This window comes from Panthera onca, chromosome X (genome assembly GCF_046562875.1).
Source record: "Panthera onca isolate mPanOnc1 chromosome X, mPanOnc1 haplotype 2, whole genome shotgun sequence".
Classification (NCBI taxonomy): Eukaryota; Metazoa; Chordata; class Mammalia; order Carnivora; family Felidae; genus Panthera; species Panthera onca.
Window position 1 is genome coordinate 50,050,019 of NC_138357.1, and position 19,586 is coordinate 50,069,604.

At 34.7% G+C, this 19,586-nt stretch overlaps 1 long non-coding RNA gene across 1 annotated transcript; it reads right to left on the reverse strand.

Annotated features, from left to right (window-relative positions):
• Nucleotides 1–14,519: 14,519 nt before the first annotated feature.
• LOC145713489 (uncharacterized) lies at nucleotides 14,520–18,329 on the reverse strand. The gene is made up of 2 exons (XR_014136622.1): nucleotides 18,154–18,329; nucleotides 14,520–14,819 (listed from the first exon to the last, which is right to left on the reverse strand). It is a non-coding gene; the product is annotated as an uncharacterized LOC145713489 (long non-coding RNA).
• Between the last annotated feature and the right edge of the window lie 1,257 nt (nucleotides 18,330–19,586).

A 19,586-nucleotide genomic window follows, 5' to 3' on the forward strand; every position in this document is an offset into this window, starting at 1 on the left:
GAGGACCTTAAGACACAGAACAGATGAACATAAGGGAAGGGAAGCAAAAATAATATAAAAACAAGGAGGGGGACAAAACATAAGAGACTTTTAAATATGGAGAACAGAGGGTTACTGGAGGGGTTGTGGGAAGGGGGATGGGCTAAACAGGTAGGGGGCATTAAGGAATCTACTCCTGAAATCATATTGCACTATATGCTAACTAATTTGGATGTAAATTAAATAAATAAAGAATAAATAAAAATTAAAAAATTATTTTTTACATAATATGTTTATTTGAGTTTTAGTAAGGCTAAATATTTTCAAAATGTTTGCTGAACATGTGTGTTCTGATTTTGTGAATTGTCTGTTTGTATATTTAATATATTACTATATCGGGGTGTTCTACTTATTGATTTATAAAAGTTGGTTATATATTTATGCCATCAATTCTGTATCTTAGTTGTTGCAACTATTTTTTTTAGTTTGTGATTTTATTTTATAGTTGCTAATTTAAAAAAAAAATAATGTTTATTCATTTTTAAGAATGAGAGAGACAGAAAGTGAGCAGGGGAGAAGCAGAAAGAGAGGGAGACACAGAATCCAAAGCAGGCTCCAAGCTCTGAACTGTCAGCACAGATCTGGACCTGGGGCTCAAACTCATGAGCCACTAGATCATGACCTGAGCCAAAGTCGGACCCTTAAACGACTGAGCCACCCAGGCACCCCAGTATATTTTATAATTTTTAAATAAAGTTTTAAATGATAATTCATTGAAATAATTGCTCATATTTATTAATTCTGCATTTTGTCTCTTGCTTAGGAAAACCTTCCCAACTTCAAAATTATAAAAATACTATACTATATTTTCTTCTTGTACTTATATAGTTTAATGTTTACATTGACTCTTTAGTTCATATGAGATTTTTTTTTTAATTTAAGGAATGAGAGTTATATTGAGTTTCAAGTTTTTAAATGGTTTATCAATATTCCCAATAACTAAATAATGTGAAGTGCTACCTTTATTATATATTAAACCTAATTATATAAAAATTTGCTTATGTACATTCTGATTTGCTCAAGAACCAGTATGATATTATGTAAAATATGATAGTTATATAATAATTTCATTATCTTATATAATAGGTTTACATTGGTTACTCATTTTCCCTCAGAATTATCTTTTCTATTTTTATTCCTTCATTTTTTTCAGATTAAATGTTGAATAACATTATTAGAAATACATGGGACCCAGAAGAGCCAGAACAAACTTGAAAAATAAAATAAAGTTGGAGGAGCCACTTTTACCAATTTCAAAACTTACTGCAAAGGTACAATAATCAAGACAATGTGGCACTAACATAAGAATAGATATATGGACCAGAGGAATAAAATTCAGAGTCCAGAAATAAACTCATAAATGTATGGCCAAACATTTTTCAACATAGATGTCAAGATCATTCAATGGAGAAAGAATAATGTTTTCAATGAATGGTGTTGGACCAACTGGAAATCCACATGTAAAATGATGAAGGTGTACTCCTGCCTCACACCATATACAAAATCTTAAAGTATCAAAGACTGAAATCTAAGAGCTAAAATTATAAAACTCTTTGAAGAAAATTTAGGAGTAAATCTGTTCCCTTGTATTAGTCAGTGGATTCTTAGGTACTATAACAAAAACAGAAGAAACAGAAGAAAAAAATAGATAAATTGGACTTCATCAAATTTAAAAACTTTTGTGCATTGAAATATGATATCAAGAAAATTAAAAACAACTCACAGAATGGGAGGAAATATTTGCAAATCACATTTCTGGTAATGGACTTATAACCAGAATTTATAAGTAATACAATTCAACAATATAAAGACTAGCAATCCAATTTAAAATTAAAAAAAAACAGAGCTACCGTATGACACAGCAATAGCAATACCAGGAATTTACTCAAGGGAAACAGGAGTGCTGATGCATAAGGGTACGTGTACCCCAATGTTTATAGCAGCACTTTCAACAATAGACAAAGTATGGAAAGAGCCTAAATGTCCATCAACTGATGAATGGATTAAGAAAATGTGGTTTATATATTCAATGGAATATATTGGCTGAGAAAGAATGAAATCATTCCATTTGCAGCAACGTGGATGGAACTAGAAGGTATTATGCTGAGTGAAATAAGTCACTCAGAGAAGGACAGATACATGTTTTCACTCATATGTGGATCTTGAGAAACTGAACAGAAGACCATGGGGGAAGGGAAGAGGAAAAAAAATAGATACAAACACAGAGGGAGGGAGGCAAACCACAAGAGATTATTAAATACAGAGAACAAACTAAGGGTGGATGGGGGGTGGGGAAGAGGGAAAATGGGTGATGGGCACTGAGGAGGGCACTTGTTGGGATGACCACTGGGTTTTGTATGTAAGCCAATTTGACAATAAATTATATTCATAAAAATAAATATAATAAAATACAATACAATAATAATGGGCAAAATTTCTAAATAAGCATTTCTACAAAGAATTGTGGATGATCAATAAGCACAGTAAAAGATTATTAACATCATTAATCATTAGGGAAATGTGAATGAAACCCACAAGATACCACTTCATATCCACTAGGATAGCTATAATAATGAATAAAAAGGAAAATGAAAGTGCTGGCAAGTATGTGGATATAGTGGAACCCTTATACATTGTTGGTGGGTATGTGAAATGGGACAACCACTGTAGAAAACCTTTTGGTTGTTCCTCAAAAAGTTAAAAAAAGTGTTACCATATGACCCAGCAATTCCATATATATATATATATATATATATATATATATATATATATACACACACACACACACACACACACACACTCAAGAGAACTAAAACCTTAGGCACACACACACACACACACCACTTGTACATAAAACTTCATAAACACATTATTCAAAATAGTTAAATGTGGAAAAAACTCAAATCGCCATCAATTAATGAATGGTTAAACACAGTGTGCTATATCCATACAATGAAGTATTATTCACCCATAAAAAGGAATGAATTGCTGGTATTTGCTAAATATAGATGAACCTTAAAAACATTATTCTAAGTAAAAGAAGCCAGACATAAAATGTCACATGACATAGGATTCCATTTTATATGAAGTGTTCAGAATAAGCAAACCCATTAGAAACAGAAAATAGTCTAGTGGGTTGTTAGGAATGGTGGAAGAAGGGAATTGAGAAGTATGGCATTTCTTTAGGGGGTGGCAAAATGTTCTGGAATTAGTACTAATATTTGTACAATCATGTGAATGGACTAAAAACCACTGAATTGTATGTGCTAAAATAGTCAAAATGGATCTTACATAATGTGATTTTTTTGCAATGAAAAATATATTAAAGAACATAATAATTCCAGGTGGCAATGTAGGCAATTTAAGACCCTGAACTCACTTGCTCCATGGAACACACCATATTACACCTATTTACAGAGTAATTCCTCCCAAAGAGAACTGAGAACCAACTGAACAGCTTCAGCACAACAAAATATAGAGAGAACATCAAAAGTGAATGACAAGAGAGACCGATACAGTAATGAATGGATCCACAACTCTTTACTGCAAACTCCAGTGGGTAAGGATGGTACTGAGGGACTATGAAGAGATTTGTCTGTCCTTGGGCAGAGAAAAAAAAGCTTCAGTTTAAAAGAGCAACTAGCACATAAAAGAGCCAGCCCTAGAACTCCACCAAACTGGGGCAGAGGAACTCTCTCTGGGTCAGAAAAATTGGAAAACCACATGGTTTACATGCCCCCTTTCACCTTGAAAGCATAGACCAGAGCAGGATCTGAATGCCATAGCTAGCTTGTTATTTCAGGAAGTCCTGGGTCCCCTAGCCCACACCAGTACCAGTAACACTGGGGCACAGAAAAAAAAGTTGCAGTTTAAAAGAGAAACTAGCACATAAAAGAACCATTCTTAAAACTCTGCTAAAAGATGAGCAGGGAGGAAGAGCTGCTAGAAATCTTTCTAGGTGGGAGGGGCTGATGGACACAGTCTATGTGCCCCCACTCCTTTAAAAGCATAGACCAGTGCACAGTTTGGGTGCCCTAACCAGTCTGCTGCCTCAGTGAGCCTCGACTACCTAGCTCACAAGATTTTCAGCCATCCCAAAAGGTTGGCTACGAACTGGTGCACAGGGGAACATCCATGGTCAGTACACATTACGTCTCCAGCCTTTGCACCCAGGTGACACAGGCACAAAGCACTCTGGAAGACTCCAGGAAAACACCATTTTGGCTTCAGATGGTTTTCTAGAGCACTCCTAGTGCACAGTGTTTTGGAATCTCCCAGCTGATACTTGCTTCAAATTCAGTCACCCTGCCAAGGTGTCCCTACACAGATCACCCTGTAAATCCCAGGTCAATGCCTGCATTCCTTCCAGCCACCCTGCCAGGGCACCCCCATTGTAGAGCACCCTGGAAAAAACTCCACAACCTCACAGGCTTCTATTCCAGTCCTCGGCAAGTGCACCCTCTGCACTGAGCACCCTGAGACCCCATTGTTTATAACCCATTCAGCTTCAGCTATCTCACCCTCAGTGTACAGAGCCTTGAGAAAACCCAGTTTGCAATCACTTCAGCTTCAGCTGTTCTGCCAGGGCAAACTTTGCAATGAAGAGCCCTGGGACCACACTGGCCCACACCCACTTCAACGTTACCTGTTCTGCCAAGGTGCCCTCTATGCAGAGCACCCCAGAATGCCCCAACCTGTAGCCCACCTTGGTTCCAGCCATCCATCTGGGTCAGTCTGTGTGTAGAGAGTCCTTGAAAACCCTGGCTTATACTCACTTCAGCCTCAACTATCCTGTGAAGCTGTCCTCTGTAAGTAGAGCCCTAGCACCTCCAACCTGCACCCACTTTAGTTTCAGTTATCCTGCCAGGACATCCTCTGTTTCAAGAGCACAAGGACCTCCTGGCCTGCACTCTGCTTCAGCTCTAGCCACCGACCAGTGCACCCTCTGCACAGAGCACCCTGGAACAACCTGACTTGTACCCATTTCAGCTTCAGCTGTTCTGCCAGAGTGCCCTCAGCATATAGAACACCAGGACATCCTGCCTGTACTCACTTCACCTTTAGCTATCCTGCCAGACTGCCTACTGAGCAGAAAGCCTCAGGGCCTCCCAACAAGTACCCAGTGTCAGATCCAGTCACCTTGCAAGGGCACCCTCTATGCAGAGAAGCCCAAGACACTGCAGATAACACCTACTTCAGCTTCAGCTATCCTGCCAATGTGCCTTCTGCGTGTAGAGCCTTGGGACATTCAGATTTGCACTCATGTTAGCTTTGGTTGTTCTGCCAGGGCAGCTGCTAAGTAGAGAACCCAGGAACCACACTGATCTATTCTCACTTCAACTCTAGCTGTCCTTCCAGGGACCCCCACTCTTTGCCAGGGTCCCCACAAGAGCCCGAGACCCCCAGACCACACCAGCCACAGCTCCAGCAAGCCAACAAGTCACCAAGCACACACAGTCTACATAAAGGGTAAGCATACGCAAGACCATTCCTTCAAGTTTAGAAGAATTAGCTGCTCTGCCTAACCCATAAAAATAAACACAGAAAACCAAGCAAAATGGGGAGACAGGAAAATGCTCCAGAAAAAAAAAATAGATAAGACCTCAGAAAAGGAAGTAAATGAAGCAAAGATAAGCAATATAGCTGAAAATGAATTCAAGGTAATGATTGTAAAAATGCTCACCCAGTACAGAGAAAAGTGGCAGAACTCAGTGAGACTTTCAATAAAGAGATAGAAAATATAAAAAGAGACAATCAGAATTGAAGAATACGATAACTGAAACAAAAAATACCCTAGTGGGAATCAATGGTAGATTATCAGATGCAGAAGAATGTATCAGCAATCTGGAAAACAAGGTAATGGAAAGCACTAAAGCTGAACAACGAAAAGGGACAATGCTTTTTAAAATGAAGATAAGGTATCTCTTGGATAGCATCAAACATATAAACATTTGCATTATAAGGGTCTCAGAAGAAGAAGATAGATAAAAGTGCAGAAAGCTTATTTAAATAAATAATATCTGAATACTTCCATAACCTAAGGAAGGAAGTAGACATCCAGGTTCAAGAAGCACAGAGAGTTTCAAACAAGATGAACTCACGGAGGTCCACACAGTGACACATAATAATTAAATGTCAAAGTTTAGAGATAAAGAGATAATTTTAAATGTAACAAGAGAGAAAAGCAAAAAGTTACCTACAAGGGAAACCCTATAAGGCTATCAGTTGATTTTTCAACTGAAACTGTAGGCCAGATGGGAGTGGCATCATATATTCAAAGTGCTGAAAAAAAAATACAGCCAGGAATACTCTATTTGGCGAGATTATCATTCAGATTTGAAGGAAAGAAAACAATTTTCCAAAACAAACAAAAGTAAAAGGAGTTTATCAACACTAAACCAGCCTTATAAGAAATGTTAAAGACACTTCTTTAAGTGGAAACAAAGGCTATTATTAGACATAAGAAAATTATGAATAAAAAGATGTACAGTATGACAGCATATACATAAAACATGGAGGAGTGAGTAAAAATGTTTGTTTTTAAGAATACCCTTGAACCTAAATGGCCATCAATGTAATAAGACTGCCATATACTTAGGATGTTATATATGAGCCTCATGGTAACCACAAGCCCAAAACCTATAATAGATTCACAAAAAATAAAAAGAAAGAAAGAGAAAATAATAGCACTACAGAAATTCATCAGTCACAAAGAAAGAGAGCAAGAGAAGAATGGAACAGATAAGAAACTACAAAAACATCTAGAAAATAAATAACAAAATGGCAATAAGTACATGTCTATCAATAATTACTTTTAGTGTAAATAGCCTAAATTCTCCAAACAAAAGACATGAGGGGGTGAAATATATTTTAAAAAGACCCATTTATATGCTGCCTACTAGAGACTTACGTCAGACATAAAGACACATACAGACTGGAAATAAATGGATGGAAAAACACTTACCATGCAGATAGAAGTAAAAAAAAAAAAAAGTCCAGGGTGGCAATATTTACATGAGAGAAAATAGACTGTAAGGTAGACTGTAACAAGATACAAAGAAGGACATTACATAATGATAAAGAAATCAATCCAAGAGGATATAATAATTATAAATATATATGCACCCAACATTTGAACACCTAAATACATAAAGCAAATATTAATGGACATAAAGAGAGAAATAGAGGGGTGCCTGGGTGGCTCAGTCAGATGGGCATCCGACTTCAGCTCAGGTCATGATCTCACCGTCTGTGGGTTCGAGCCCGGCATTGGGCTCTGTGCTGACAGCTTGGAGCCCAGAGCCTGCTTTGGATTCTGTGTCTCCCTCTCGCTCTGCCCCTCCCTGACTCAAGCTCTGTCTCTCTCTCTCTCAACAATAAATAAATATTTTAAAAAATTTTAAAAAAAGAGAGAAATAGAGTTTAATAAAATCATATTAGGGGACTTTACCATCCTACTTACATCAATAGATAGATCATCCAGGCAGAGAATCAAAAATGAAACTGTTTGAATGACACATTAGACTAGATGATAACAGATGTATACAGAATATTCCATTAAAAACAACAGAATGCACATTCTTTTGTAGTGCACATGAGACATAGTCCAGAATAGATCCCATGTTAACCTTTAAAGCAAACCTCAAAAAATTTGAAAAGATTGAAATCATGCAATGCATCTTTTTTGACAATGATATGAAACTAGAAGTCTATCACAAGGAAAAAAAACGGAAGAAAAAAGTAAAAGAAAAAAAACTGGAAAAAACATAAATCACTGCAGGTTAAACAACATGATGCTAAAAAACCAATAAGTCAACAAAGAAATCAAAGAAATAGTTAAAAGATACATGGATCAAATGAAAATGAAAGCACAAGAGTCCAAATCTTTGGGACATCGCAAAAAACAGTTCTAAGAGAGAAATACATAGCAATATAGGCCTACCTTAAGAAACAAGAAAATGCTCAACTAAACAATGAAAATTCATACTTAAAGGAACTAGAAAAAGGACAAAAAAAATGAGAAAAAAAAAAGAATAAAGACCAGAGCAGAAATAAATGGCATAGGGACTTAAAAAGAAAACATTAAAAAGATAATGAAACCAAGAGCTTTCTTTGAAAAGATAAACAAAACTGACAAACCCTCAGTCAAAAATCATTAAAAAAAGATAAAACCCAAAATAAAAATAGGAAACAAAAGAGTAAAGATAACAACTAACATTCCAGAAATACAAAGGAATATAAGACAATACTATGAAAAATTATTTACCAAGAAATTGGAGAACCTAAAAAATTAACAAATTCCTAGACACTGGAAAATTCCAGTTTCTTCCAAAACTGAATCAGGAGGAAATAGAAAATCAGAACAAATTGATTAGTCCATAACAAAATTGAATCAGTAAACAAAAAACTACAGAAAAAAGAAAGAAAGAAAGAAAGAAAGAAAGAAGAAAAGAAATGAAAAGAAAACCTAGGAATAGATGGATTCATAGGCAAATTCTACCCAACATTTAATGAATAGTTATTACTACTCTCCATAAATTAAAAAAAAAAAAAACATAAGAGGAAGTAAAGCTCCTTAGTCTACAAGCCCAGCATTACCCTGTACCAAAACCAGAAAAGACATCATGAAAAAATAAAACTGCAGGACAGTATCCCTGAAGGGGGCACCTGAGTAGCTCAGTCAATTAAATATCTAACTCTTGGTTTCTGCTCAGGTCATGATCTCAGGTTTTTAGGATTGAGCCCTGCATCAGGCTTTGCACTGACAGCATGGAGCCTACTTGGGATTCTCTCTCTCTCCCCCTCTCTCTCTCAAAATAAATAAATAAGCATTTAAAAAATTATCCCTGATGAATATAGATGCAAAAATCCTCAACAAAATAGTAGCAAACCACACTCAACAATACATTAAAAGGATCATTCACAATCATCAGGCAGGATGAATTCCAGAGAAGAAAGGATGGTTCAGTATTTGCAAGTCAATCAACATGATATACCACATCCATAAAATAAAGCCATATAATTATCTCAAAATATGCATAAAAAAGCATTTCAAAAAATTCAACATCCATTCCTGGGAAAAACTCTCAACAGAGTGGATTTACAGGGAACATGCCTCAACATAATAAAATCCATATATGAAAAACCCACAGCTAATATTATACTCAATGGTGAAAAGCAGAGGTTTTTCCTTTGAAATTAGGAGTAAGTCAAGGATGTCCACTCTTGCTACTTTTATTCTACATCCTACTGGAAGTCTTAGCTACAGCAATCAGGAAAGAAAAAGAATAAGAGGCATACATATTGTTAAAGAAGAAGTTAAACAGTCATTATTTGTAGATGTCATAATACCATACATAAAAAGCCTTCGAGGGGCACCTGAGTGGCTCAGTTGGTTAAGCGTCCAACTTCAGCTCAGGTCATGATCTCACGGTCTGTGAGTTTGAGCCTCGTGCCGGGCTCTGTGCTGACAGCTCGGGGCCTGGAGCCTGCTTCAAATTCTGTGTTTTCCTCTCTCTCTGCCCCTCCCCTGTTCTCACTCTGTATCTCTGTCTCAAAAATAATAAATAAACATTAAAACAATTTAGAAAAAACCCTCAAGACTGCACCAAAAAACTACTAGAAGTAAATGAATTTAGTAAAACTTCAAGACACAAAATTAATACCCAGAAACTAGTAACATTTCTATGCAATAATAATAAAGTAGCAGAAACAGAAATTAAGAAAAAAATTCCATTTACAATTGCACCAAAAAGAATAAAAGACTTAGGAATAAACTTTACCAAGGAAGCAAAAGAGCTATATTGGAAAATTATGAAACATTGATGAAAGGGATGGAAGATGACACAAAGGAAAGATATTGCATGTCCACGAACTGGAAGAATTAATATTGTTAAAATGTACTTGCCAACCCAAGCAATCTACAAATTCAGTGCAATCCTTACCAAAATACTAATAACAGTTTTCACAAACTAGAACAAATAATACTAAAGTTTGTATGGAACCACAAAAGACCAATATCCAAAGCAATCTTCAGAAAGAAAAACAAAGCTGAAATTATCGCAATTACAAATCTATAGTAGACAAAACAGTACAATACTGGCACAAAAATCATATGGATCAATGAAACCAATGAAGAGGAATAGAGAGCTCAAAAATAAACCTACACTAATTCAGTCTATCAACTATGACAAAGGAAGCAAGTATATACAATGAGGAAAAGACATCTCTTTGATAAATGGTGCTGGGAAATCTGGTCAGCTACATGTAAAAGAATGAAACTGGACCACTTTCTAAAACCATACACAAAAATAACCTCAAAATGGATTTAAGACCTGTATTTGAAGATCTAAAAGCATGAAAATCCTAAAAGAGAACATAGTAATTTCTGACATTGCCTGTAACAACATTTTTCTAAATATGTCTTCTTAGGAAAGGGAAGCAAAAGCAAAAGTAAACTATTGAGACCACATTAAAATAAAAACTTTTGCACAGTGTGGGAAACCATCAGCAAAAAACAAAGGCAACCTACCTAAAAGGAGAGGATATCTGAAAGGAATATATCTGATAGGGAGTTAATATCCATAAAATATAAAGTATTTATACAACTCAACACCAAATAAGCAATCCTATTATAAAATGGGTAGAAGACCTGAAAAGACATATTTCCAAAAAAGAAGTAGAGTTATCTATGAAACATGGCAGGCAGACACATGAAGAGGTGTTCTATATCTCTTATCAATCTCTTATCATCAGGGAAATGCAAATCAAAACTGCAATGCAATATTGCCTTTTACCTATCAGAATTGTTAAAATGAAAATGACAAGTGATAACAAGTGTTGGAGAAGATATGGAGAAAAAAGAACCCGTGTATACTGTTGGCGAGAATGTAAATTCATACATCCTCTGTGGGAAACAGTATGAATGTACTTCAAAAATTAAAAATAGAAATACCATGTGATTCAATAATTCCTGTATATGTTTTTTGCTCAAAGAAAACAAAAATACTAATTTGAAAAGATGTATGTATCCTATGTTTATTATAGCATTATTTACAATAATCAAAATGTGGAAGCAACATAAGTGTCCACTGATGGACGAATGGATGAGGAAGATGTGGTATGTACACACACACACACACACACACACACACACACACACAGGACTATTGCACATCCATAAAAAGGATGAGATTGTGCCATTTCCAAGAGCATAGATGGATCTAGAAGATACTATGCTTAATGAAGTAAGTCATACTGAGAAAGGCAAATATCATATAATTTCACTCATGTGTAATGAGTGAAAGGTAGCAGGAAATACAGGTTTCCAAGTACAGAATAAGTCATTAGAATAAAAGGCACAGCATAGGGAATATAGTCAATCTTATTGTAATATCATTATATGGTGACAGATGATAGCTATGCTTGTGGTGAGCATTGCATAATATATAGAGAAGTTGAATAACTATGTTGTATACCTGAAACTAATATAACATTGTATGTCAACAATACTTAAATAAAAAATTTTAAGGAGAGCATATTTAATATTTTCAAAATCTTAATTTTCAAAATTTTATTATACAAATTGAATATAATTCTGATTAAAAATATAATATAATTTTCTATAAGTAGATAAGTAATCTTAAAATTTATCCAAAGAATTATGTATAGGCATAAATGCCAATGAATAACCATGAAAAAAAGCAGAAAATGGAAGACATGTGGGAGAAGACTCTTTAACAATTATTGAATGCTATATAAAGCTACAGTAATAAAATAAATGTACTACTGGTATAGAAACAAACAAACAAACAAAAAACCTATCAGCGGAACACAGAAATAGATCTCAATGTCCAGAAAATTTAATGTATGAGAAAGTGGTATTTCAAATTTATTGGAAAAAGTTACGCCTGGGTGAGTCGATTGATTGAGTGTGTGACTCTTGACTTTGGCTCAGGTCATGACTTCACAGTTTTTGACTTCAAACCTTTCATCAGGCTCTGTGTCAACAGTGGGGAGCCTGCTTGGGATTCTCTCTCTCTCTGTCCCTCCCCCAGTTGTGCTCACTCACACACTCTCACTCTTTCTCTCTCTCAAAATAAATACATAAATAAACTTTAAGGGACATCTGGGTGGCTCAGTTGGTTAAGTGTCTGACTCTTGGTTTTGGCTTAGGTCATGATCTCATGGTTCATGAGTTCAAGCTCCACATCTGGCTCTCTGCTGTCAGTGCAAAGCCCACTTGGGATTCTCTCTTTCTCCCTCTTTCTGCCCCTCTTCCCCTTAAAATAAATACATTTTTTAATGTTTATTTTTCAGACAGAGAGAGAGAGAGAGAGAGAGAGAGAGAGAGAAGGAGGCAGAGAGAGAGGGAGACACAGAATCCAAAACCGTTTCCAGGCTCTGAGCTGTCAGCACAAAGCCCGATGCAAGGCTTGAACTCACGAACTGTGAGATCATGACCTGAGCCAAAGTCAGACTCCCAACTGACTGAGCCACCCAGGCGCCCCAATAAATAAACATTTTTTAAAAAAGCTTTATAAACTTAAAAAAAAAGCTCAACTAATAAATGACTCTGATACAACTGGTTAATTTTTGAAAGAAATTAATATGTGCACCATATAAAAGTATATTACAGAATCATTAAAACTTAAATGTAAACAATAGATTATAGAACTGAATTTACTTGCCTGTTGTATAATCTAGAGGTAAAGAAAACCCAGAAGCTACAAAAGAAAGTCTAGATATGTTAACTATAAATGAAAATATTTGTCCAATAATGTAAAACTAATATTAGATTTGAGTGAAAACCTGTATTTCCAGTAAAAATGTATAAATACAATACAATACAAAAGTGGATAAATAGTTATACTTCAAACACTTTAAAAATTGACAAAAATAAAATAATTATATAAAATTGTTCAAACTCAGCAGCAATCAGGAAAATGCAGTTAAAATTATAAAATGATTGACTTTCTACCAATCCAAAAGGCAATAAAGTAAAACAAAATGATAAAGTAAAATACAATAAATATAAAAATGAAATGATATAACACATAGTAGTAGCATAGATGTATTTTCAAAGCGCATAAACGTATTTTCAAAGGTTGAGAGAAGGGATATTAATGTTACAAATGTTTGAAAGGCAATCTTTGTCATCAATTAAAATTAACATTAAAATTCAGTTTAACTATAAGAAAGTAATCCCACTCCAGGATTCTATCCCTAAAAGTAGAAACAGCTATAAAGATATATGTCATGGAATATTTATTAGAACATTATTTGTAACACATTGAACCTGAAAACAAATTGAATACCTACCAAAAATGGAATGATTGAATGTCCTCATGGTCTGTCAATACCATTAAACCTTATGTGGCCCTTAAAAACAATTACAGCTATACCTGTTTAGGTGGAGAGATTGCCAAGACATGTAATTTAATGAAAAAGTAAAGATTCAGAAAGTATTTTAGATAATATTTTTGTAAAACAGTATCCAAATCCCTCCATATGTGTATGTATTTGTACTATGTATATAAGTATGAAAAATATGGAATTCTTCATAGTACAATAGGTTTTTAACATGATTTATAGAGATTAAAGTTTAAGTAGAGTTGGAAGAGAAGAAGGAAAAGTAAGCTAAAAGCCAAAACAAAAACAAAAAGAAGTAGTGGACTACTACTTTAAAGAGGTATAAGTATTATATTCTGTGATTCCATCTCATTTATATAAAATTATATATATATATATTTAATTAAAATATGTAAATATAATAATGCTATAAGATTCCAGAAAGTAAGATTATATCAATTAGAATTGTTTTTAACATTAAAATCAACTTGAGGATGGGGCGCCTGGGTGGCTCAGTCGGTTGAGCGTCTGACTTCAGCTCAGGTCATGATCTCACAGTCTGTGAGCTCAAGCCCTGTGTCGGGCTCTGTGCTGACAGCTCAGAGCCTGGACCCTGCTTCCGATTCTGTGTCTCCCTCTCTCTCTGCCCCTCCCCTGCTCATGCTCTGTCTCTCTCTGTCTCAAAAATAAATAAAAATATTTTAAAAATAAAAAATAAAAAAATAAAATCAACTTGAGGAGAGTTAACATTAAGGTATTGAGTCTTCTCATCAAAGAATGGTGTGTCTCTCTCTATATTCTCTCCTTCTATTGCTGTTCTCCTGTAGGGTTTTCTTTTTCTCTTCCTGTGGGTTCATCACATTTTGTTTTTGATGCAGTGTAGATGTTTAATGTTTTTATTTTCTTCTTTCAAACTTATGTGCTTATTTTTAAAATGTAAATTACAGTGTAAAAGTATATTCAGTGAAAAACAAATTATATGAAATATGACTTAAAGGTATTGCAAATTTTAGGTGGCCACTTGATAATATTTATCATGCATATGTATGAAAACTCAAGAATAAAGCATAATAGATGAACTTTAATATAAGAAGGAAAAGTAGTCTATAAAAGAATATTCTGTAAATTAGTTATCATAATCCCATTTACTTTTATTTTATATTTTGTGTCGCAGTTCAGTATAAACCAATATTCAGAACTTGGTAAGAATTTCTATATGAAAACAAATTCACCTTAAGATATATATGGCGTTTGGATTCTCTTTCTCATCCTATGATGAATCTTGATGTTTCAGAATCCTTTATCAAATGGACAAGAGAAGGATGAAATTTGGTTCTTTTATTTTTCCTGTTTCCATTATCTTCATTGAGAATCCTGTTAATGAGTTGGAAATCTTCTGAATCCTCTTTTATTTGTCTTTGCCTGTCAATCTGGAAATGGGGAGGCAATTGTTGGTTAATATAAAGAGGGTTTTTAGAATTTTTACCAAAAATATTTATTTTTATTATTTTCTTCTCTGCTTTTTCTTGGCTCTGGTTTCCACCCCTCCAATCACCACATGGAAAAGCTGGTAAAGGAAATCCAAAAGGATTGGACTACAACTAGACTCAATGAAGATAATTAAGAATTAGCTTGGAGGATGGCCAAAGACACATGAAAAAATGTTCAACATCACTCATCAGGGAAATACAAATCAAAACCACAATGAGATACCACCTCACAACTGTCAGAATGGCTAACATTAACAACTCAGGCAACAACAGATGTGAGTGAGGATGCGGAGAAAGAGGATCTCTTTTGCATTGCTGGTGGCATTGCAAGCTGGTGCAGCCACTCTGGAAAACAGTATGGAGGTTCCTCAAAAAATTAAAAATAAAACTACCCTACGACCCAGCAATTGCACTAGTAGGTATTTATCCAAGGGATATAGGTGTGCTGTTTTGAAGGGGCACATGCACCTCGGTGTTTATAGCTGCACTATCAACAATAGTCAAAGTATGGAAAGAGCCCAAATGTCCACCATAAAGAAGATGTGGTATATATATACAATGGAGTATTACTCTGCAATCCAAAAGAATGAAATCTTGCCATTTGCAACTATGTGGATAGAACTAGAGGGTATTATGCTAAGCGAAAGTAGTCAGAGAAAGACAAATATCATATAACTTCACTCCTATGAGGACTTTAAGACACAGAACAGATGAACATAAGGGAAGGGAAGCAAAAATAATATAAAAACAGGGAGGGGGACAAAATATAAGAGACTCTTAAATATGGAGAACAAACAAAGGGTTACTGGAGGGGTTGTGGGATGAGGAATGGACTAAAATGGGTAAGGGGCATTAAGGAATCTACTCCTGCAATCATTGTTGCATGGTATGCTAACTAATTTGGATGTAAATTTAAAATAAAATAAAATGAAATAAAATGAAATAAAATAAAATAAAATAAAATAAAATAAAATAAAATATAAAATAAAATAAAATAATTAGCTTGGAGCAAACGCAAATATAAAGCACATTAAACATATTTTTTGTATTTCAATCTTGATTGCCTATGTGTCTAATTTTATGAAACCTATGCATAAAAATACCAAAAACAAAACAAAAACTGGGGGGGGGGTTTGACTATTCACCTTTTAAAGATATTACTTTTAAAAAGGAATCAATCTAAATTTTAAGTTAAGCAGTAAACTTATTTAACCATTTAAAATATAATTTAGAAAAAACTTAGTTTTTCAGAATTTAAGGAATCTTTTTGTTGCTTTTAGTAAGGAATAACCTTTTTGCAATTATCAAGATATGATTTTGATCCAATCAACTAATTAAATCCTTCCACTGTGGTCATCTTTTTCATGTAGCTGCCATTTTTCTTGACCTCTACTTCATTACTCTGGGCATCTTTAAAAAATACTGTTTTACTCAGAAAAAATATAGAACTATTCTAGAAATATAAAGGAGTATTTCATTGTGTTCCCTAAACATGAGAAACATTGGGTTAGGTGTCTTTGTGGTATTTTGCCTAAGTTTATGGGAAAGTCTTACAGAAAGAAACAAAAAGTTAAATATGTGTGCATTAATACTTGAGATTTCTTCTGCCAAAAAGAATGTAATTTTATACAACCATATTGATATTTTTTGCAAGATGAACTTTCAATCATCTGGGTTTGGAAAGAGACAGCTAACTCATTGTTCATAGGCCACAAAGCAGTTTAACAGAGGTCAACAGCTCTGTTGATACCCATGGCCAAAAGATAGCCTTTCCCATTCTCAATTTCTCAGCCCTTCATTTCACTTTGGGGTTACTGATTTCAAGCCAAGTATATAAAACAATCTTTCTACTAATCTAAATATCTCCTTAGTATGATACGTGTTTGCATTTTAATGCTGTCTTATCTGAATGATGGCTCTTAAAAATAATACCATGATTCCAATCAAGATCAGTTGTTTGCTGCTGAGTCCTAATGGATATGTGAAATTCATACATAGATATATTTTTGTAAGTTTATTTACTTTGAGAGAGAGAGAGAAAGAATGAGTCGGGAAGGCAGAGAAAGTGAGCAAGAGAGAATCCCAAGCAGGTTCTTCACCGTCAAACCCATGAAACATGAAATCATGACGTGAGCTGAAATCAGTCGCTTAATGGACTAACCCACCACCTCCATACACTGACTTTTAAGCTATAACTATTACCACACACTATCTCCATTAAAAAATCCACATGAGTTTATCAAAGACACTGTACCAATTTGAGGCAACATTATAATACTTTTAAATTAAACTATTTGAGATTTTGAGTTACTCTGAAAGGGAGTTTAATAATAACCTGAAGTAATCCTTCTCCTTATTCTAGGGGACATGTTTCAGGACTCTCAGTGGATGCCTAAAACCGTGGACAGTACTGAACCCTAGGTATACAATGTTTTTTTCCTGTACATAAGTTTCACAATTTGTAAATTAAGCACAGTAAAAAAAAATTAACAACTATTAAAAATCAAATAGAACTTATAACAGTACACTATAATAAATGTTGTGTGAGTGTGTGTGGTCTGTTTTCTTTCAAAGTATCTTATTCTACTGTATTCACCCTTCTTCTTGTGATGATGTGAGATAATAGAATGCCTAAATAATGAGATAAAGTGAGGTGAATGGTGTAGGCATTGTGACCTAGTGTTAGGCTACTATTGACTTTCTGACAGTACATCAGAAGGAGGATCATCTATGTCCAGACTGAAGTCGACTGCAGGTAACTGAAACTTCAGAAAACAAAACCATGAACAGGTGGGGACTATTTTAGAATAATCTTCTCATTACATGCTAAGTAAATTGCCCAAGGCCACACAGTTTCCTAGTTTCATAGGCAGAATTGAGATTCCAGATAATCTAATTTGTACCTCATTGTATAAAGTAGAATGCATGTTTCTCCTCATAAAGTTCTAAAATCATCATCTTTTCTTCTATAGGATATTTTACAATGCAACACTCCTCTTCTAAGCTAGCAAAAATATTTATTTCAACAAACTTTAACATAACATTTCAAAATTAATTTTAAACATATCCAGTCCTTCTTATTATTTCTAGTCATATCTAGTACAATCTGTGATATCTTATATTGGAATATCTAGGTCAGAATCAAACTTCTTGATATTATTTCTATTTTATTAATGAATAAATGGAAGATCATATAGTTTTAGTGACCTGTCCATGATGTCACATATAATAGAAGTGGGAGCTGGGCATGGAATTCATGTCTTCTGATACTCACCTAGAGTTCTTTGCACTAAAATCATAAGCCTGAAAAGGTCTTAGCACTCAGCATTTCTTCCAGCTTTAGCTGTCTGGTAGCCATTGTGTCAGGAAGTTATGAAATATCAGAATTTCTTTTTCATTATAAGGCATTCCATACTCATGGGATTTCAGGTACATTAGTTATAAGCTACGCTCTCCCTGCAAAGAAAGACATGGCAAACGTCAGAAATAGATGAACTGATAGAATAAAAGCTGGTTTGGGGCGCCTGGGTGGCTCAGTCGGTTTAGTGTCCGACTTCGGCTCAGGTCATGATCTCACGGTCCGTGAGTTCAGGCCCCGCATCGGGCTCTGTGCTGACAGCTCAGAGCCTGGAGCCTGCTTCAGATTCTGTGTCTCCCTCTCTCTCTGACCCTCCCCCGTTCAGGCTCTGTCTCTCTCTGTTTCAAAAATAAATAAACATTAAAAAAAATTAAAAAAAAAAAAGAATAAAAGCTGGTAAAATGCTTTGATGGCAAAGGTTATGCAAGTGTGAAGGAAGACTGTTCTCACATATTCTGTCAGTGGGAAAGAGGAGACTTTGAAGTGCAATTGAATGGCTAAACAGAAATCATAAACTGACTAAAGTTATCTGGATCTTAGTGTCCTTCAATGGGAGTATAAATTATACTGTGGAGTAATGATGATCATTTTATCCAAGAAATGATGAAAAATTATGTGTACACTTGCCACAATTATTATGTACTGATGCTCACATAAAAAATGTCATTTAGTACATTTTTACTGTCCTCAATCAAACTTATGGCAAATGAGTGAAAGCTTTTAACTGAATCTGTGGCAAAGGAATAAACTTATTGAATAAATAAATATCATTTGCTTTCATTTGGGGAGAGTTCACTGAACTTCTCAGTGATCCCTTCTTCAGTTAAGGAGGTTTGAATACCCCAAATCATTGGTGTGTACTCATCAAATACATAAAAACTCAGGGCCTACAAAGCAGCTGCTAGCAACCTCAATTTTAAACCACTGCCACTTTGCTTTCTGAAAAAGAAAACTATTTTGAAAGACTTTAATTCTTGTACTTGCTAATAAAGATGTTCTAGAAAATAAAACAAAACTTTAGTCACTGATGCTCTCAATGTGTATCTCGTTGTGGTTTTCGTTTGCACCAAGGATATTAATGAGTTCAAAAGCATTCCCATATGTTTATTAGACATTTGTATTTCTTCTTTCTAAAACTAAATTTCAAATATTTTGTTGATTTCCCTATTTTTAAAAATCTCATTCTTACTGATTTGTAGTTCTTTATGTTTTATTGATACTAGCCTTTGTCAGTTATTTTTATTTTTGCATTGCAAGTATCTTTTACCTTCTGTTCCTTGCAATTTTACTCTTTTCACGGTGCCTTTTGATAAACAGAAGCTGTTAACTTTGTATCCCAGTTCAAATAC